This window comes from Harpia harpyja, chromosome 22, assembly GCF_026419915.1.
Source record: "Harpia harpyja isolate bHarHar1 chromosome 22, bHarHar1 primary haplotype, whole genome shotgun sequence".
In the NCBI taxonomy this organism is placed as follows: domain Eukaryota; kingdom Metazoa; phylum Chordata; class Aves; order Accipitriformes; family Accipitridae; genus Harpia; species Harpia harpyja.
In genome coordinates this window covers 17174448-17196370 of record NC_068961.1, presented here as the reverse complement: position 1 = coordinate 17196370, position 21923 = coordinate 17174448, and the positions used below count along the sequence as shown (strand labels likewise).

The window sequence follows — 21923 nt, the reverse complement described above, 5'->3', positions numbered from 1 at the left end:
CACTTGAAAAACAACCAGCAAAACTGTCTGTTTCAAGGATCTTGCATCCACGCTCCACCAGGTCTGAAGACCAAGGAACCACAGAACCATAAGCAGCAAAGCATTCAAGAAAGGACTAGAGTGGGCCACAAAGGCTTTCTCCTGAGCCTGAGGAACAAATGGTGCATGAGACAGAGGAACAGACTACGTGAACCAAACCATAGAAATCTCAGGAACAAGTTTTCTAAGGACATCCGTGTGGAAAATAGGTAGACCTGATCTACTGTCATGTTTCTCTGTTAGCTAGTTTTGTCTCAGAAACATTTTGATTTATAACAAGATACTGGTCCTGAGGCCAACTAGCATGGCACAGCTGGTGTCCATACAGTTGTACTGTCTTATCAGGAAAAAACGAGATGGACACATCCACCCTCCTGTTAGGAGCGGTCCTTCGGGCAGGCCAGCCCTTGGGCCATGCCAGAGACCCCTTGGGAGAGCAACGGGGGCTTTGGGCTCAACCAGACCAGGGGCTGCACTTACGGTTGAACAGTGTGGTCCATCCTCTGCTGTGCTTGGGTCAACACAAGCTGCTGCTGTAGATGCAGGCAGGGAAGGCAGCGGGGCCAGAGGAATGGGCAATACGGTCACCCTGAGAAGATCTCCCTGTCGTTGGCACAAGGAGATGGCAGTATGCAAGGAGAGTTTGTTCATCCATCCTTTTCTTCTCAGCAGCCCTTGCTTTGCTTCCAGTGGCAAAATGCGCACGCAGGGGTGGTGTGGGCAGGCCGCCCTCTCCCACCACCATGAGCAGGAGCACCCAGCTTGCGTGCTGGGGATCATTTGGGTCCATGCATGGTCTTCCCTTTGTCCTAGCCATTCCCAGCCCCCTTATCATTGCTTCCTATCGGAGTCTGCCACCCCACCCAGTTGCCTGCTTTTGGTAATGGTTTCCTCATTTGCTGAACGAGAGAGGCTGAGTTAGTAGAGACCTAGCACGTGAAAGGCACGGGCACATCCAGCTCATCGTGCCTGGAACGGGTTAGGGTTCGCTTACACAGGAGGTTGTGCCGGCTGCTGGGACAGGATTTGTGACCAGACTCTCAGCCTGGATTCCTGCCCAAGCACCTAGAGCCGTGCCTCCTTTCTGCATTTTCCCCCTGCCCTTACAAATGAAAATGTCACATAGATATGCAGCTTACTAAAGGAAATAGCAAACAGCTCCACATCCGAGGCATGCTCATGTAGAAAGCCGGCAGGCTCACGTAGAAGCAGCGTGAGCGTGGCTGTAGAAGAACTGTGGGCACCCAAGCAGAGCAGCCTGCCTTCCTCCCAAGTCTTCCTCTGCTCTATCCTGCAAGTGAAGTTTCTGCTGCCTGCCAGTGCTGTGTCTGCTGCTGGACAATCACAGCATGGTTTGGGCTGGAAAGGACCTTAAAGATCATCGAGTTCCAACCCCCCTGCCATGGGCAGGGACACCTTCCAGTAGACCAGGTTGCTCCAAGCCCCATCCAACCTGGCCTTGAACACCGCCAGGGATGGGGCATCCACAGCTTCTCTGGGCAACTTGTTCCAGTGCCTCACCTCCCTCACAGTGAAGAATTTCTTCCTAATATCTAACCTAAATCTACCCTCTTTCAGTTTAAAGCCATTACTCCTTGTCCTATCACTACATGCCCTTGTAAAAAGTCCCTCTCCAGCCTTCTTTAAGTACTGGCAGGCTGCTATAAGGTCTCCCTGGAGCCTTCTCTTCTCCAGGCTGAACAACCCCAACTCTCAGCTTCAGGAGAGGTGCTCCAGCCCTCTGATCATCTTCATGGCCCTCCTCTGGACTCACTCCAACAGCAAGCCAGCCTCTTCTCTGCATTTTTTTCTGGACAACCAAGTGTTAGGAACTCTTCCTTGCAAATGATGGGTCTGGATTCCTGGAAATCCTACTGGATATAAGGAAGAGCCAGCATCACTGTGGACCGGGTGCTCTTTGGGGAGCAGCCAGCCAGGCGGGCAGTGCTCAGTTGTGTAAGAAAGAAAGACATTTGTATTGTAGTAACCCAGCAAGGACTCGCTAGACTTTATGGTTAGCCATTAGAGATAAATGAAAGGACTAGCTCTGCTTCATAATGTGATTTCTGACTCCTCTCTAATGATTCAAAACAATTACTTATCTTCCAGCAGAAGACACATTATCTTCAAGACAAGCCATTGTTACAAGCCTCTATTTCGCTTTACTCACAACATTTGAATTTCATTTGCATTAAGACAGCAACTCCACTAGACAGCCATGTGAATATAAACTTGGCAGGGACAAACACAATCCATATGTCTATCAGGCTGACAATGGATGGTATATTTTTTCAGCTCTATGTGAAGTGTTAGACATGAAATTCACATCAGCAGCTAGAAGATTGCTTTAATCCTATTATTTAAAGGGCCTGAGCACTTACAGAGTTCAAAGTAAGCACAGACCTAAGAGGATCAATAGCAAGGACTCTACTTCAAAGTGCACAATGTAAGCTCATATTTTCAATCATAATATATGTCTGAGCCTACGTCTCAGACCCTCTCAGTTCATATGTAGTATATACAAACAGTGGTTGAGCAGAAAAATAACTGTTGCCATATAGAAGGATCTTTCTGCAAAACAGGACGTCCCCAGTCATATTCAGATTGGAGAGGGCGACTGTTTCTACTTACATCAAAGTATTAGGAGCCTGAAGTAATCTGGGAAGTGATCTGCAGCTGTATGCTTCTTTTGAATTCAAGGCAAGTTGAATGGTTTGGGGAACGATAGGGCCAACACATAAACAGGGTACAAAAGGAGTCCTCAGGGAAGAGATGGCTGTAACAGAAAAAACTAAATCAGATTTTTTTACTCCTGTGTTCACTGTGAGGAACTTGGAGAGCTTCCCACAGCAGAACAGTTCCTTATGGGGATCGTCAGAAGATCTATTTCAAGCTGAAGTGTCAGTAGAAGAGGTATGGAACAAATAAACAAAATGAATAGGAAGAAAATGTTAGAACCAGATGGTGTTCACCCAAGAAATCTAAAGGTTGAATTAACTGATATAATAATAGTGCATGGCCTCTTATTTAAAACAGACTTAGAACTGAGCACCTGAAAGTAGCTAATACAGTGCCAGCCTTTTTAAATGGTTCCAAGAGAAACTGGGGAAATTAGAGCCTGGTAAGTTTGATAAATTTAGTAGAAATTACTATGCAGGGTAGAGAAGATGGATAAATATGATACATTGGGAGAAATTCAATACAGCTCTGTAAAGGGAAATCATGCTCTACAAATCCATCAGGTTCCTGTAAGATGATAAGAAGCATGCAGATACAGGAGATCTTTGGTTGGCAGCATCTGCTTATTTGTACTTTTCCATGTATTCACCAAGGGTCCTCACCAAACACCCTTAAAAACCTGCAAGCAGCCACAGGATAAGAGGGAAGATCTTTGCATGGATTGCATAAAATTGGTTGAAAGACAACAGGCCGTTCTTGCAGTAAAAAGAGATTAATAGGAGATTAATAGCAGAAATTCTACTAAGACTGAGAAACAGAAGGATCTTAGGCAACAGGATGAGTAGACACTGGAAGAGCATCTTAAACTGAATGTAGATAAGCATAAAGCAGTGCACATGGGGAAAAATGTAACTTTAGCTGTAAAGTAATGGTTCTGAGCTGACCACCTGGGTGTGAAATTTGGGGGTTATACAGGTTTACAAAAAAACCCTCCTCAGTGCTCAAAAGCAGCCAAGAAGCGTGTTGAATGTTAAAGTTCTGGCCACTTCATCTGACAAAGTAAGGTGTCATATTGGAAAAAATTTGGAGAAGGATGATAAAAGACAGTACAGGGAGTAACTGTCATACAGAGTGACTAGGTCAGCTGGGTCAGTCCAGCCTAGGAGAAAGATGGCTGAGGGGAGATATGATAAAGATTGACAAAGATATGAGCAGCCTGTAAAGTGTGAATAAAGATCAGTTGCTCATTATCTCTGCAAGTGTAAAATCTAGGAGGCATCAGATGAAGCTAGTGGGTAACACGTTCAAAATGAACACAAGGAGAAGGTTCTTCAACAACATAGAGTAGAGCTACCTGTTGCAGGAAACTGTGAATTTCCCTTCGTGGGATCAGGAGGGAACCGTGCAAGTTCATGGAAGTGATATTCAGTATGGATACTGCCTCCAGGCTGAGAAATCCCAGGTTGAGCCAAAAGTTGTTGGAGGCTGGGAGAGTATTATGAGGAGGTATCATTACAGGCTATTTTCATTTTCTTCCCAAGACACTTCTTAGACCCCAAGAACAGGATAACGAGTTGGAGGAACCCTTCTGCTCAATGATTTTCACATTGCTGTGGCATGATCTGAATACCTACAAATTACAGGTTCTGCCTGACACTAGTCATCATTTACAAGCACTCATGCTAGACTGAAAACTCTAGTCTGAGTGTCTTTTTCTTTCTTTCTGCTGTCTGTGTTGGACTGACAAAACTTACGCTTTTTTGACTTTGGAGGTTGTGGAGTCCTAATGTTAATCCTTAAGGGTAGCTTAGACAGGAACAAGTTATATGTCGTCACTCCTGCCTTGGAAATGAGTTAGGTAAGTTCTTGAGGTGTCCGCCAACTGCTCGATTTTAAAAACCTTTCTTTCCTCAGAAGCTCCCTGGGCCCCTGGCTGGCTGATAAGGGGAAATAGCAGTTACAAACGTTGCTGTTGACTGTTTCTAGAGGGCCGTAAAACATGTCAGGGATGCAGGCAGAAAAAGCATTAAGGGGAGCAGAAGGAAATTATTCACACACAAGTAAGGTTTTGGAGAAGAAGCCATGAGCAGTGGAGGAGGGGAGGGGGAGGATTCTGGAAAGGGGACTTTGCCTAAAAACACTGGAGTGTGCTGGGAACACTGCAGGGAATACTAGGTACGTGAGCTATTTTGTACAGAATTGCGTGTCTCTTGTGCTACCAAAAACACAGAGCGGTTAGTTTTTTTGGAACAATCACAGTGTGCTTGTTTCATGTGTCTAAAACAGGGAACCATAAATCACGATTATACTAAAATGAATAAATCCTAAATTAAGGGGTAGTATTTGCCAGTTCAGAAGACCAGCAATTACTACAAACTCTGTAGTAATTTGACATCCCAGGTTCCACCCGCAGGGGTAGGAAACCCAAAAGCCTCTTCCCATCTGTCATACTCAGGGCCCCACATGGCAATCGAGCTGAATCCAGAGGAAAGGAAAGAAGCAAGAGCTCCTCCGCATAGGTCTCTGCACTATCCTCATTTAGAGTCACTGTTTCTAAAAACCACTCACCTCTTGTCAGAGGTTGTCTCTGGATCCCAAAGCACTTCCAAAGACGTGACACCAGGCTCCCTATCCCTGTTTACAGATGAACAAACTATGGAGCCGAGGGGGTTAGGGAATGCTTAGAGTCCAAAGAGGGGTGAGGATGGCACAGACGAAAAGGTTTCACTTCGGTTTCCTTAAAAGTAGAGGCACCATCTGTTCTCTAGTGGGAGGAAAGAAAGAGAAAGAATGGTTGGGAAAGTAGGGAAGGAGAAGACTATATTCAACAAGAATGGTTGCTTTCCACTCACTTCATTACAACTCGTCATGATTTCTTCTTCACTTGGTCAGCAGCCTGGTGAGGGCTCTCCAGGGTGGCTGGCCCACATGGCACAGACACCTGCTGCTTGGAGAAATGTTTGAGCGGCTTCCTTTATCCCTTGATGGCTTTTATGGCTCCTTTTAATCCATGAGGACCTGGGATGTCTCTTCTGACAATGCTGCTTGCCCAGTGAAGGACCTGCCAGTCCTGTAATGTGGTCCCTCAGATTTCCAAGCTGTTGAAAATTCAACCATCACCAAGAAGGATTTTCCTTAGTGGAGACCAGTTCCTGGCTTGCTCCTTGAAGCTTTCTCTGGTGTGTTCTGTCCCTTCCTTCCTCAAGCACCACTACTCTTCTCCCCTTTGATCCCCTCTATTCATGCCCCACCTTTCATTAGCGTCAAGAGCTGTTTGTCTCCATAGCTGAGAGAGAGGAAAGCAGCAGCAGCGGGGACGTAGCTGTCTTTCTGCCTGGGTCATCCACTGCAAACCATCTCTGCACCTCAACTGTCCATGGAGAAAGGGGCATAGGTGCAATTACATAGACCGTGGCAGACCAAATATTGACCGGTGTCTCACTGCCACATTCCCTTTGAGACATCTTTTTCAGGAGATAGATTTCTCTGAATGAAACTGGGGCTAACTGCATAGAAAAGGAGGTCCTGACTGACTTTAAACACTGAACAAAATCTTTTGTTCAAACTGACCATAAAGGTCTAAACTGCTTTCAGCTCCATCCCAGATCATGTTATCACAGAAACAGCCTTGAATTTGAGTCAGTATCATCTATCTTATCACATGGCTATATATTTATTATCCTTCTGAACATAACTTTTCCTATACAAAACCAGAAGTTCTTCAGTGCTACTAAGCCATGGCACCTTTCTCTAAATGCACTAGAGGAAATTGTTTAAGACTGTATGTGAAAACTATTCAAACACATTAAGAAAGCAAACATGGAAAAATTTTTTTTCCAGATGAGATTGGAGTTTCTAAAACACTAAGCTTTTCACATTGATTTAGACTAAACACCCTCCCAAAAATAAAAGAAGTCTTGCATCAACCCAAAGCAGACAGACTTTCATTTCATGTAAAGTTCCTTATCTGCCTTGGCTGCAGGGGTTTTAATGGATTGTCCAAAAGTATCCATCATTTCTTCATCAGAGTCTATGAAACTCTGATACTTCTTACTTGCTGAGTGTTTCTACTCAAGGGTCTAGTCACCTAAGGGAAGAAAGGAAGACCAGAATGTTGCATAAAGCCTTGTGACTGGGAGATGGAATGGGGAGAGAAAATACACACCAAAAATATCTGTTTACCCTTCGCATATTCCTCATAGGCTTGGGGAAAAACTACATATCTGAGAACATCTTATGAGAATGAAATTTCAGAAAAAAATAATATTACCTGGCTGTTATTTTAGGTTTAATGAACTAAAATGCAATGTCTGCATGAGTCTATACTACTTCCTAAGCAGTAGTGCCAAAAATAGAAGTTCTTCTAAATGCACCCTCTCGTGTTTAATGGAAGCTTGTATTATACAGGTTCCAGCATCAGAAAGGGATTTGCTGAATTCTGATAAAGTAACTTAACAGTTTCCAGGATAAAATAGTGGTGGAAGGAATCAGTCAGTAGCTTAGCCATTTTCAAACCTTAAAGTGTAGCTCTCCACCTCCCCTGCTCTCTTAGAAACATTAAATTTCTCTGTGACTCAAACTGGGGGAAAAGGAAATATTCTACTTCCAGCTGTCTCTTTCCAATATTTTTCTTTGTTCATTCTTTTCAGCCTGCAAAGGAGATAAGTGCTGAAATGGTAGTTATTCTGGCATCAACCCCGTAGCTGAAGTGAGATTTCTAAATGATTAGTAAAATCATTGAGAAGTCCTGCTATGAAAATGATACTTTTTCCATCTTGTTTCCCACATGTGAGGTATGGCCTTCCCCACATTAGAATTAAACCTGTTAAAGCACACAGGCCACTGAAGAACAAGCAATATGTGCTACATAAATGCTACATAGATGAGAAATATATGAGCCATAGGGTATGTTTCTAAATCGCAGGATGGCACTGAATGGTACTTGTACTTTCAACCTTAAATGTAGGCACCCTATTAGAAGCATTGCCCCCTGTTTTCATCACATTGTCTCCTCTGAAGCCTTGAAGATGGCTGATCTGTGCTGGGCTAATCAGAGAACAAATGAAGTTTAAAAAAAAAACAAACACCACCAACAACAAAAAACCAACAAAAAAAACCCCAAACGTGGGTCACTGAAACATTAAATTTGCCAGTGAAAAAAGCCCCTGCTCTTTCCTCCCCATCTCCCTTTCCTTAATTATCATTAAGAAAAATTGGTTTTCTTCCCCTCGGTGGATTTGATGCTGGTGGGAAAGAGAGTGTGGGGGGTTTTGCCAATTACTGATGAATATGTACTTATCAGACAAGAAGTTGAAGTGAGCAGGGGTAGACCCACTGAAGGAGGGTAAGAGGTCAGATGTTGCCCCTGCCATGCCTAGTAGTGTTTGATGGAGTGCATACACCACATCATGGGATGGGCAAGGAGCTCCTCCATCCCTTTCACAGCTCCATGCAGTCTTGATGTGGCTGCTGAGCATCAAGTCCCGGAGTAAGCACACAAATCATTGGGTTTAAAATTGGCAGAGGCTCTTCTGCCTTCGAAGAGTCAGAGATGTTAGATTAAATCAGACAAAACCGATCTTATCTTCCTAAAGTCAACCCATGACCTGCAACAGTTAAACTAAACCATTTCAGCTGGAGCCGGTATATATTTTAACTTGTAATTGTGGAAAACAGTTGTATTGTATTCCAGCAGGTCACATCAAAAAATGTCTGGCAGAGTTGCTGTAGTGGCTGTCAATGGACAGATAGGGAAATTAAAGTATCATGGAAATTGAAAAAATCGAATAACACATTTGGAATATTTAATTTGTTTTAGAAAGGTTTGGAAATAAACTGACTCAAATAGCCCAAATCTAATCACCTTCAGGGCCCATTTTTCTTCTTTACATGCACTTCTAAATCAGAGCTGAGGTAAGAACAGTAACTAAGATGGAAATTAATTATTATTGTTGTCACTGTGCAATAATTTAATCTAAAAGAAAGAAACATCATATTGTTATTCTTGTGCACTAACTAGTCCTTTGTAAATTTGCTAACAACCCACACAAGAGTTTGCCTGTCCTCAGCTCTGTATTTACAAACAGTGAAACTAAAGAACAGAGAGATGCAATGTCTTGTCCAAGGGCATCCAGCAAGCTGGTGATGGGGCTGGAAGCCCAACCAGCAGCTCTCCCAAGACATAGGTGGAGCTCCATGGTAGCTCAAGGGCTCACCGAAAATTGCTCACTGTCAGGTTTAACTCATCTTCCAGTGCCAGTGCAAATGCAAGGGAGGAGGCAGGGACACGTGGCTGGGGAGTGCAGCAGCTTTGATTTAAATAAGCTTTAATTGCCATGGAATCAAACTCCTTAATCCCATACATCCATGGTCAGTCCTCCAGGGCACAATGCCTGTGTTTTGAAAACGCAACTGCACAGGCTGCAGCGACAGACAGCTCGACCCATGGGCATTGCTGGTCACCAAAATAACTCACCTCTGTAAAGGAGGTTTTGCTCCTTATAGAAGAACTAGGAATGGCCCTTTCCCACCATTTTATTCTGTCTGTGCTTTTGTAGGTTTTGAATAGAGCTGAGACTGACATTTCATCCCCATTCCAAATCTGAGTACCATTTGGGTGCACAAGAGGACAGAAAGTACAGGTGAGGGTTCTGGCATAAGTTTGTTTTGCAGGAAAAACCCTTAGCCAACCCATATGCACGCCTGCATCACCGCCTGGTGTCCAATGCAAAAGGACATTGGACTACCGTGCATCATCTGGATGCAAAACAACAGCAACGCTGTCTCGGGCTAATGGGTTTTACATTTTTACCCTACTGCTTTCTCTTAAGGTTGAAAGCATTCAAATTAAAGCACGTCCCTTTGCCAAGCACCAGTCAGTACTGAAGTATTGCCCTGAATCGCCTCCCCACCCTACCCCTCAAATGGCAGAGAGCAGGCATCTCCCACGGTTTTGATTAACACAATGTGTTTCTGCTAGGATCGTTGATAGATGAAATTGGATTTTTTAGCAGAAAAATTAGTTCCTGGTTATAGGAGGATTTATGGTTCCCCCTCTTCTTAACACGTGCCCACTGGCAGGGCTTTCCACTGGGTCTGAGCATGTGCTGAGACAATCTGTTCCTTTGGCTTTCTCTTACACGAGGGGTTTTTTTGTTTGTTTCATTAATTATTTCCCCTGCTTTTCTTCTTTTTCCTCCTCACTATGGGGGAACTTGGAAAGAAAGAAGGGTGGAGAGCAACAAGAATGGGCTCTAAACACTTGTAAAGAAACGCCTGCACACTTGCTCCTCAGAAAAATGTGCACCTCTCCGCGAAGGAGAAGAGAGACAGCTTGTTTCACTCCGCTCTGGGCAAGGCACTAAGTCTCAGCAGGCAAAACAGCCAAAGCGAGTAAAGCCTCATACCAAATTTAACCAAACGCTTTATTCTCTCAGCCAGGTGAGCAGCCTTACAAATGTTTGGGCTGGAGTTGCTGTAAAACCTTTCCTTCTGTAAAGCACGATCCCTCGGACTTAGCAAAGCTACGTTATTAATAAGCGTCAGGGGTTTAGAGAAACAAAGGCTGGAGGAGGGGAGGGGGAGCCTTATTTTAGGAAGGGGGCCAAGAAAGACAAGATGTTTAGGAGGGGGAAGTATCGACACCCTTGGAATAGAAAAAGTGTCGAATGCCAGCTGCAGAGCGCCTAAAAGAATGAGTGTCTCCGATGCTTTTGTCTCCTTATATGGTAAAATGATAGAGAGGGGTTTCACTAGGCTGGGGAAGGCAGCAGCCTCCTTCCACACCACACTGACTGCAGAGCTGGAGTCGGAAGAGCCGCTCTTCGCCGGCAGTAGAAAGCCCCGGCTAGCCGTACAGCTCTCCTCTGCAGGCAGGCCGGTGTGCTCTTTGCACATTCGTTAATGGATGTGACCCCTGTCCCTGGTCCGGGAGGTGACATTAACTGCCCGCTACGGCTCTGTAAGTAAATATCCCTTTTTTTCCCCTCCCTCCCCACTACCCACGGAATAGATCTTTGAAGGCGTCGCTTTAAACAAAGGGTGCGGAGCGGAGGAGAGGGTTCTTTAATGCCCCAGTGGGTTGTCGGGTAAGGATGCGAGGAGAGAGATTGCCGGTCCCCCTTTCTCCTGAGCGCACAGCGAGGGGTGTGAAGAGGAGAAAAAGACAAATTTCTTATCGGAGCAATGACTGCTGCATGTCTATCCGTAAAGTGACACATCAGCGAGCTGATGAGGCGCTGGGTCATTTCATGTGTAACTATTTTTAATGACTGTATTGTGCTGCGTGTGTAATCCACCGGGGAGGTGATAAAAAGTAGAAGCTGGGGTCTTAGATTCCTTACACCTCCGTGCACACTCCTGCTGCCGAGCTCAACAAAGGAGCATTTTTGCACTGTAGCAAGAGCAGATGCACATGAAACAAAGGTAGCTTTTCCTCTTTGTGGGAAAACACTGTGGGCAGATTGTGTGCGGGAAAAATGGGGAGCCATCAGCATCGCGTTTCTTCCTTTTACGTGGAGAAAATAAATTAGAACGCAAATCCCAATTAATAGCTCTGAATTCCTTCTTTTCGTGCTTCTCTCTGCCGACGTGTGTGTGCAGCCACAATAACCCAGGTCCTTAATGTACGCTGTCTAACATGGATTTCTCTGTGTACATAATAAAGGAAATACTAACTTTCATTGTCTGCATTAATGGCTGTTCTAAACTTTCTACTTCCGTAAAGGGATACGGTTTTTATTTAGTTCCCCAGACATCTGCATATTTCAGCTTTGCTGTGTACAGAGACACACACATAGTCACAAGAAAGCAAACCTTATAAAATCTATATACCAGCAGCACTCGGTCGGTCTGTTATTGTTACCCCCTTGACTCCTATCTAGAGCCATATTAACTAAGATTGCTGATTGTTTGATCGACAATGAGATTGCCACAGTCAGTAGCTATAACATTTATTGTTGGCTATACATTTGTACTCTGTCTTAAATAGGAATTGCCCTAGAAGGGACCAACAGAAGGCTGTATGTTGTTAGATACTCACATGCATCTGAATGTGAAGGAATGCTATAACTACGGTTGCCATTTGGTTTCTGCTATGAACCCTATTTTCATCAGTTCATAAATTTATGGGACTCCCTGCTTTCTGGCTAAAATCTTCTGTGCCTTTTATCAGCCAGATGGTAAACTTTGAAAATGACTACTTCAGGCGTTTGGATTGGGAAGGCAGAAAAGTAGTCTCTTTTTTTTTAATTTTATAAAAATCTCTGTCTGTTTTCTGCCCCTGTACATATAACTGGGAAAGGATGCACTCTAAAGGCTGCTCTGTCAAAAGAGCCTGTGTATATTTTTGACCACATTTGGAGAAAATAAAAAAAAAAAGGATATGAGGTACTATATTTATTGAAAACTCAGTTCCTAACACTGCCATAGTGGCACTACTGTATCCAAAAAATCTGACCAGAGCACCACTAATACTACCTTTTACCCTAGCCATAACACAGATAATGATCTTTGGCTTCTGAGGCAAGATGTGGTTGAGGTGAGCGGGGCAGCTGAAAGGACACAAACCGCTATTGCCCAGAAATCGTATTTGTGAAAGTTACCTGGGGTTCCCACCTGACATCTCCACCTGACTAGCAGGCCTGAGGCTGGGAGATGGCCCAGTTCTTGAGGTCTTTTGGGAAAGTTTAGAAGATCCCAAGGTGGCAGAAGTGCTGGGGTAGAATATACTTATTTTTGGTTCTCACCATTCTGCCGAATGTGCTCCCATGGAATCAGCAGTGCTACACATGCAAGCACCAAGTAGTCACTTCCAGGTGGTTGGGATTTATAGCAAAATATTACTACTTTTTGTGAGATCACTGTTGTCACGCAGCAGTGGCTATACTGTGTCAGATATTGTTTGTATATGTAAAGTTGCTGCCACAAAGAGCATGTAATGGTGATTCCCAACTAAAGTACTCGGGTACAGATAAGGCCCTCTTTCCTACCTATGACTTTATGGTTTTTTAAGGGAGTTTAGGGAAGCCCTTTCCCTGAAATCACATCTCTCCTGTCCATACAGCCATGAGCGCTGCCAGCTGGCACACTTCACATTAGGAAAAAATCAGACAACTCCTTTGACCACACACAACACAGTCCTCCGGGATCCCATCATGCTTTAAACATCAGGAGCCAAAACCCCCCAAAAAGTTGATGACAAAGTACAGCTCCTGTAATTGTAAGGGCTGGCGACGGTTTCTGTTGCATTGTGCTGCAAATTCAAGCTTTCATCCCAAAAGAAAGGGATGAGGAGGGCTGTAAAGACCTATATTCACACGAGTGACTCCTGGCTCGGTTCTCCAGGGCGTTGAGCCCTGAGCCCCAGAGCCAACCAATGTCTTACCTGCTGTTGTCCTCACCTCCTTGCCTTGCCTCACAGGGGTCAGGACATTCAGAATTAAGGGACGATTGGACAAATGTTAACACCATCAGCCAGGAGTGGTTTCTTCTGCATGAAAATCAGGCTAAAAACTGAAGTAAAGCCTATTGCCGCTGGCCAGCACGCTGCCACTCTTCCAAAGACCTCGCAGACTCGTTACATGCAGGTCTGAGGCTCATTCATGTTTCTCTGACAGCTGAATCGGTTCCTGAGCATCTTCAGAGAAACTCTGGATGGTATAGTGTTGCAGGCAGCCACCTTCCCTCACTTGAGTACTGCTTCAGAGATTGGGGATCTCATAATTTGCATTTTTACACTGATTAATTCTAATTGTGTAATTTTAATGTTTCATTTACATATGCACAGTTATTTGTGATGCAGATTCACCCCAAGTGAGGGTGTGAAATGGCAGGGTAATGACAGGTTTCATGGAAATAAATCTCGGGTACATTGACAGCCGCTGAAGCATTAACATTTCAACAATACTAATTAGCTATAGAGAGAGAGACAGTTTGATTAAAAACCACTAGATGCTTCTTTTAAGGGTGAACATCAAAATACTCATGCCAGGTGAAAAAGTTACAGTCCTAATTTTGTTCCTTTTCACATACTCTTCTATATTATATAGGATAATTTTAACTAGGATGCTAAATGGCTACTGTACATACAGTAATATGCTGTAAGAAGAATGTAGGTGGGCGTAACACTGGCATAAGAATATTCATGTCTCCCTTTCACAGCCAATTTTCAATTTTAGAGTTGCAAATATATCAACCACAGCAGAGAAGGGCCTAAGGTTGCACTTTTGGTGGTGGGACGTAGTTCTAGACCCTTGGCAAACCCAGGCACAAGGGCTCAAAACCCACTGCTCTTTGCTTCATCTTGCATAATAAAAGTAGCGAGTTGCATAAAACCATAAGATACCTGTAAGCATTTACCTAGCTCTATTTTGTCATTGCTCTGAAGCACTCTTGAGATTTAGACGGAAAGTATCTTCGGAGACCAGGATCCCACCCCTGATGAATTCCCCCCCTCCATACTACCCCGGGCATCTCTCCATGCTGGACCCAACATCTTCCTTCTTCAGTTAGAAAGGATCTCGCCCACAAAAGGATTGCCTGTGTCCATGTCCCCAGGCTCTCTGTGTCTTCCAGTCCTTGCTCCTGGATCTCTCATGCACCACAGGTACTTTGACTCGACATTAATAGCCGATCTCTTTGCTCTCTGTGTCCAGTCTCCAGCCACAAACCCTAGCAAACAAATTGGACCAAACTGGTTTCACCCAGGTGTAACTAATCTATTTTGATAAGATGTGCCCAGCTGAACAGGTACCTCTAAGGTTTATGTAGCCGCCTTTGCCACGTTTTGGAAAGCCAACGGCACAGCAGCTGAGCAAGAAGTACGGATGCCTTACAGCCCTGGGGCAATCACTGCTACAGTATTTTTATACAGTAGCTGAAAGACGTACATTAACTGATCCTCCAAATCACCACGCATGCCAATTATCTTAGACGGAAAGGGGTTTCATGGTCTTGCCTCTTTAAACAGAACCAGACGGAGACGCCCAGAGGTGTTCTGCTAGGGGCCAGGACAAATAACAAAGCGTTCTTCCTCCATAGGGTCCTCCCAGTTTTGCTTTTGTTCTTTTTAGAAAGAAGGAAACGTAGAATATTTGGGACATGATTCTGATTTTGTGCCCTGGATTGTATTATGCAGGACTTCAAAAATACAGGAGAATTCAGAAATGTCACTGCATGGTAGCACGTGGCATTTTCTGGGTATTTTTATCTTTAGGTCTAATTTCTCTGGGATTAGCAGGGTTCCTGTCAATAAGAAAAAGCAATTCTTTTCTGGAAAAACAAACCTCCATTGAAGTTCAGTCTCTGCAGTCATTTAGCTTATACATTATTTCTGTAGGGTAGGGCCAGAGATAACAATCGGTTTGATTAATCTTATACTATTTTTCTCCTCTATTATTTTCTGTTATCTGCTTAAATGCTCTTATTAGAAATACGAATTTCTATGCTTAAGTAATATCAAGTATTTGATCTTTCTCTTTGAGTAAGCCTTTGCTTATTCTGCAACAGAAAGAAGGAAGACAGCAGTTTCAAAAGGCTTTAAAATAGAAAACAAGAGCAAGCCTTTCCGCTTGAACTGTGCTCTTCCTTGCTATGGTACATTTAGGACCGTGTTATTTCAACAGGCTCCTTTTGTAATTAATGGAAATGTATGCAGGAATGTTGGTAAGACCATACATCCTCCAGTCATTTCAATACCAGTCTCAGATAATCATAGTGTAAATTGGGGGGGGTACACTTTCAAAGTGTCAGTGCTCAGGTCTTCCGTGGCCTCTGTAGTTACTACCACTGGTGCTTGCTCTACCACCGCTGGAGTGGCTCTAAACTGGAGCAGAGCTTTATTGTCTGCCAAACACAACAAACCACACAGAAACCACAACTAGAGTGTTCCTTCTCCACTGCTGTAACTGGGATTACTTTAGCCAGGCACACGAGGAACCTTACCACACGAGAAACATTTTTTGGTTCTTTCTTCTGTGTTTTTTTTTTTTATTATTAATGTTATGTTAAGGAAAACAATCTTAAAAAGCAGACTATCCACTTTCCAATTCATGATAGGCTGACTGTGCAATCCAGACAGGAACCAGGTATGCTTTGGTTATCTGCACATGTTAATGCAGTCTGTCTGCTCAGAAAATTGCTCTAAAGTACTTAAAAAGAGACATCGGAATGTTATACCATAGGCAAAATAAGAAGTCAGCCATGTGCAAAGAAGCTGAGTTGCTGGAAAAACCTGTGATTCTGAAGAATGTTTTAAGGTAACTTTTAAAAGTCCATTAAAACCCAAACTTTTTAAAATAGCTTTTAATATTTAGCATGTATATAGAAAGGCCTGAGTGGGATATTTAGTGAGATGTTTCTTTATTTCGCTTTGATTTTTATTGGTTTTTATTATTACTATTATGTTCAGATATCAAACCAAGTTTTCCTGACTTTTGCCAGGGAGCTTCTAGGAGATCTATGAATATCTACTCTGAGTTTAAAACCTTCAGAAGCAGCAATGAACACCTCTGCAATTAGGTACTTCTAATATGCTAACCTTGATGTGGACATTGGTAAAGCAGCCTGGGCTTGTTGACAGGGCTGTTCTGGGAGAGCAATGACATACCATAAGGGCCTTGATTTCTTGCAGACAGGGCGCCAAATTCTTTTGATGAGCTTACTACAGGATTGCTCTTCCATAGCAAGAGCAAGAGGAAAAGGCTTCCGCTTTCTTCTCAACTTAAAACTTTAAAAGAGAAAGAGTTCAGCCACATCTGTCTCAGCATCCTTGTCTCATTTCCAAGCTTAGCATAAACCCCAGATCATGGGATACAGGGTAACCCAACGACTTGTTGCCTATAGTAATCATGCCTCCCCTTTTTAAGGACCTACACAAAGACGTTGGTATGAACAGTCATAGCAATAAGCTTCAGTGTCTCATACTTGCAAAAGTATTCTCCTTTTCCTCTCTTTACTCAAGAAACGCACCTTCACGCAGCGGTACCCCAGTAGCCACCGGCAGGGACAGAGGACCTGTGGAGGGGAAGAGTGGCTGGCTGGCCTTCCTGCAGGATGAGCTGTGCATCGCTTGTCTCAGCACCTGGTTAGCTTTTGCATTGGCCATCGTTAGCGTAAGGAAGTGCATGTCCCTCCGTGGCCCATGGAGGGACACTTGGCTGTTCTGCATCAGCTGGCTTGGCTCCCCATGGCCAGGAACCGGCTGTTGGAGGGTCAGGGATCCAAGCAACTCGAAGAGGCAACATCTGCCCTATGGCCAGCAAGACCTCCAAGCGCTCAACGTTCCCTTTGCTCTCCCTCCACTCTGTCATAACAGTGTATGAGGGCACTCATCCCATGAAGCAGAGCATAAGCTACACCTGGCCAGCCAAAGAAAGAGGGCTACCATCCCTTAATGTGGTTTAGTAAATCTAAACGCACAGGACTGCTCTGGGTGTCCACGGTGTGCATCTACACCAGCTAACTTCCACACACTGAAGTTCAGGTGGATTCTGACTGTATGTAACTTCCCCCTGTCCCCGTCTTGTCAGTGCTACTGGCAAATGGTCATTTCTTCTTTTCCTAAAGTAAATTAAAAAGAAATAAAATTAGCTTTCTTCCCTTCTCTCTTTGCATGGCATTATGGCCTGGTTTGGAAAAATGATTAGCTCTTAGAAGAGTGGCTTGCAGTTGCTGCAATGAGATGATAGATAATGAATGTGGCAATAGCTGCTAAGTTACAGGAAAATAATCACCTCTTGCCAGAAAGATCAACATAGTTTGAACTACTAGTTCATAGTTGCAAAGAATATCATAAATCTTTGCATTTAACCTTTGGAACATTAACATAAATTGTTTCCAAATGCTCTAGATCTGCATGGCTTGTGTCACTGGAGTTGTCAGGCACAAATCTTCCTTTCTCAGGGGGAGGAAAATAAACAGATAGAAAATTCTCCATGTGCACAGTTCTTCTGGAAAAAAAAGTCAGGTGGGAGAAACGTGTGTACACCTTGGAGGAAGATGGGTGTCTCCAAAGACCTTTTATTTCCTACAGAGGTGGCTAACAGAACATCCTGCTCCAGTGACACAGGGAGAGCCCCAGCCCAATTGACCCAACTGAGGTCAACAGCAAGTCCCTCTTCAGCATCTACAGGGGCTTAATTCTGTGTCTCCAGATACTGTTACAAGAGATCAGAGCTTCACTGAATAAACTACACAGCTTCTACATTTTTCAGACACTTTCCCTTGACTTCTTTCTCTCTCTTGTGCCTGTGTGTCTGTACCTCTCAGTGTTCAACACTCTGAAGAGGGGCTGACGCAAGAGATGCACAGAACATCTCTTTTTAGGCTTGCAGACATAGTTGGAAAAGCAGGCAAGGCCTGGGGGACCTAGTCCCCCTTTCCAGTAGTCAATAGTGTCATGGGATGGGGGAACACTGGGTGATTTCTTAATGACATTATGAGCCCTAATTTTTATGAGCCAATATGATAACTTTAACAATTACTGCTAGTAAAATGAGACTATTTGAGCAAACAGGGGAAGAAGAGGAAAGAAGCATAGTTTTTAAGTCAGCCTGCTAACTTTTTGGTAATTTTCATGCCAATTCTTACTTCCTGGAAGACACAATGTGGGTAGTGCTAACATTTGGCATAAGCTGTAACTTCTTTTCTGGGCTTGCAATGGAAAGTTCTTTTCCTTTTGGAGATGTACTTGTTATGTCTAATGTTGTAGGAGGGAGACTGTATGGCAGAAAAATCAATTTCTCCTTCATGATAATGTTGAGAGCAGTCTGAAAAAGCATAAGTATAAAATGACTACTGCAATAAAATCCAAAGACCTTGTTGTACCACAAAGAGGTGTAATAAAGATGAGCCTCTGGCTCACAAAGCTTTACGGTCGACAAGTATCAAACACAAGAGGAAGAAATAGATCAATGGCAAGGAGGTTGAATTGCAATTTGTGTCCATCCACACCTGTGAAGTCTTTTGGTTTTTTTCTTAAAGCCCAAAGCAGCGCATAAAGCCTGCACTAAGCTAAGCACGATTTTTTTTTATATGACAGGAACCAACAGACTGGCGATGTAAAGGACCATGTGTACAAAGTAACAGGCAAAAACATTACTTAGCATGATTTCACATTTCTTGTTTGTAAGACAACAGCGAAATGATTTGTTTGACATTCCTGCTAATTTTTTCAGTAGATATAAGCCCCGTGATTACATTTAATTCTCTCCAGAGAAGAAAAAACCCTGTCAAATATCCTCAAAATATCATATAGTAGATCATGAGATCCAATCCAAGGCCCAGATCTAAACAGCCTGGAATTTGGGATGCTTCACCCTGATTTCCAGCTTTCTGAATGAAACCATATGAACCTGAATTGCTAACTTTAAGAGATATCGGACCTGAACTTGGTCCCAGATCCAATAAAAGATTCACACAACTAAAGCCAAAATGCAGATCTTGGAGACTTTCCTTTCTTGTCTTTTGATTTCCCAGATCTCTGGAGTTGTGCCTCGAACCCCATCCACAGCTGCCCCTGCAGTGTCTTCATAGACCAGAGTTCAGCCCTAACTCTGCCTGGGACATAAAAATCAGGCCTGCCTCTCCCTCCTCGGGGTGAAGGGGACAATCCACTATGACAATCTCAGAGCACATTTAACAAAACCAGATCCCTTTCAGGATAGGGAGCCGAGTGCCACATTTTCTAAAATAGTGGCAGTGACTATTAAATAATTATTAAATTATTAAATAATTAAATAAATTATTAAACAAATCTATTAAATAATGCTTGCCTCTGCTTCTGTGAAAAGCACAGAAAATAATACAGCACTCAAGAAGAAACCTCCTGTGACCAAGAGACAGGAACATCCACCTCTAAGGGAATAGTCCTTCTTCCAGTCCCAAACCACTTCTATATTTTACATTTAGCAGCTTTGGATGAAGGTCAGAAATGGTATAAACCTGCAAAGGAATCACACTCTGTGGTTTTTTGCTTTTACACATCTTGACCGCAGAGAAATTTTTCACTTCTTGGTATCACACATCTACTTTTAATTCAGGGTTAGAAAGAACTAATTCTGAAGAAAGGTGAAAAATGCAAGTTCGTAAATGGTTCCTGCTCACACTTTAACTTAGTCATAATGCACATTAAATGTGCAACCAAATCGTATAATTTGGAAAAAATATCTAATAAAGTCTGGTAAAAAGTACAGATTTCTGTCCTAAATACAAAGCTATCACTCCCTCTCACTCGGTCATACATACACACACCAGTTTATACTGGTCTGACTCCATTCATTTTACTGAAACTACTCCTAGAAGGAAATTAAGTCCTGTCTAGTTCTATCATGGGAAAGTACAAATGCGTTATGTAGGCTGGGGGTGTAAACAGGCTCAAACAGAGGGGAAAATAAATCCACCATCACCTTTTAAATGTTGTGGTAAAGACTGAACCTCTGCTTCAAGAGGAGACTAACTTGCTGGAAGCAGTTATTAAGGAAAGGCCACTCCGTACCAGCCCTGTTCTCCTGCCTTACGCTTCCATTGCCACTGCTGCTGCAGACGGGCTGGAGGGAAACTTTGGGTCATCATCACGCTTCTCTCTCCAGCATAAGTCTTCCTACTTTCCATCTTTTTGTTATCAGTCCCTATGATCCTCTCTACTCCTTAAGGACCAAAAGCACCTAACATACTCCTAGCAGTCCTTTGGGATAAGAAAATCAATCAGTTCCTAGAGCATCTGTAGGGTCAAAGCAGCAGGACTGCTACTCCTTCTGGGTTGTCAGTAGCACAGATGACCAGCTGTCAGGATTTTTCTTCCAAGAACATTTTGGGGTTTGGTAGTTTGTCTCTCTTTCTTCTTTAGTAGTTACTGGGAGTTCAAAAGACTTCCTAGCAGCTGAGCCATCACTTACGTACTCGCCTCTTAGTCTGTGCTATTCACCACACAATTCAGCAGTTGACCGAGCATTAAAAACAACAACAACAAAAAAGCTTTCTAGCTATCAAAACAAACTTTTTCCGTTCACATTCAAACTGCCCTAAAACCTTAATCAAACCCCAGCTATGGGGTATAAAAGATAATAATAAAACCTGAAAACCCTGGAGGAGAACTCAGGATTTCAGAATACCCAAAGGGTAGCTCCCACCGCCAGAAGGAGAGGACAAACTCTGGAATCGAGCAACCGCTGCCAAGAACACTAAGTAACAACTTTTTGTTTAAAACCGAGAGCTCAAGTTGGCAAAAGGACTGCAGCTACTATAAATGTCACTTGTGTGTGAAAGACAGAGGTAGCCACTTAAGCCATTAGTAGCCAAAACATTTAAGGCTTTATAGATTAAATGTGGCTTAAAGAGGAGATGCGGCCTGGCAGGCAGTGCAGATCATGCAGTCCAGGTGGAATGTGCTTTCTGCCTGGGAAATTCCCTTTCCTAAGCAGGCAGCTATGCTCTGCTCCAGCTGTAACCTCCAAATAGATTTCAGGTGCAACACACACTACAAGCCTCAGGTTAAGAAAGAAGCAGATGACTCTAATGAAACTCAAAATAAATTGTCCCAGGTAATAATGAACATTCATGAAAGTAATCAAAGGCATTTGTGTCATCGTTGCTTGTGTGTGCATCCAGAAAATGCTGGAGACATAACAAGACCTGAGGAGCAAACAGCAGTTGTCCCTAATTCAGACAAGCTGATGCATCATTTGCAGTTTCTTCTACTTGCTTTTCCCCTTCTGCAATCATTGTTTGAAATTTGCCTGAACCAGGGCAGCCATTTGTGTCCCAGTATGCTACAGCTGTTGGATAACTCCTTCAACTGCAGGAGAGAAGAATCACATATACGATCACCGACCCCACATCTCCTGCTGTTAACAGTGCCCACAGGCCCACGCATGAGCAGAGACGGAGGGTTGGTGTCTCACTGCAGGGCAATGATTGCCAGACATTGGCTCACTGAGAATGTGGAGAAGGAAGGAGCAGAAGCACATAACAGTGATGGCCGGTAGCCTGCACATGACTAAAGTCTACCAGCAATGCAATCCTTCATCTTTCTTTATGGAGGAGATATTGCTCCTTCTGAAGATCAGCTGGCTCATCCTCTTAATGTACTTGGCTCCCTCCACCCCTACAGCGAGAGCTTCTTGCTTTGGACCTGTTGGTCAAATCCCATTCACAAATCCCATGTGAATTCTTCAAACTCAGGATTTACTCCTCTCTCTCATCTCTAA

At 43.5% G+C, this 21923-nt stretch overlaps 1 protein-coding gene across 5 annotated transcripts in view; it reads left to right on the top strand.

Moving 5' to 3' along the window:
- FHL2 (four and a half LIM domains 2) overlaps window positions 1-21923 on the top strand; it is a 43888-nt gene that overhangs the window by 6053 nt on the left and 15912 nt on the right. Inside the window, exon 1 of one of the 5 annotated variants that reach the window (XM_052773740.1) lies at window positions 10140-10158. The exons of 2 other annotated variants lie outside the window; for them this stretch is intronic. The gene's annotated coding sequence lies outside the window, so the exon portion shown is untranslated. Of the gene's footprint in view, window positions 1-10139; window positions 10159-10441; window positions 10679-21923 lie in introns of those variants that run through there. 2 more of the 5 variants (XM_052773739.1, XM_052773737.1) reach the window with 2 other exon arrangements.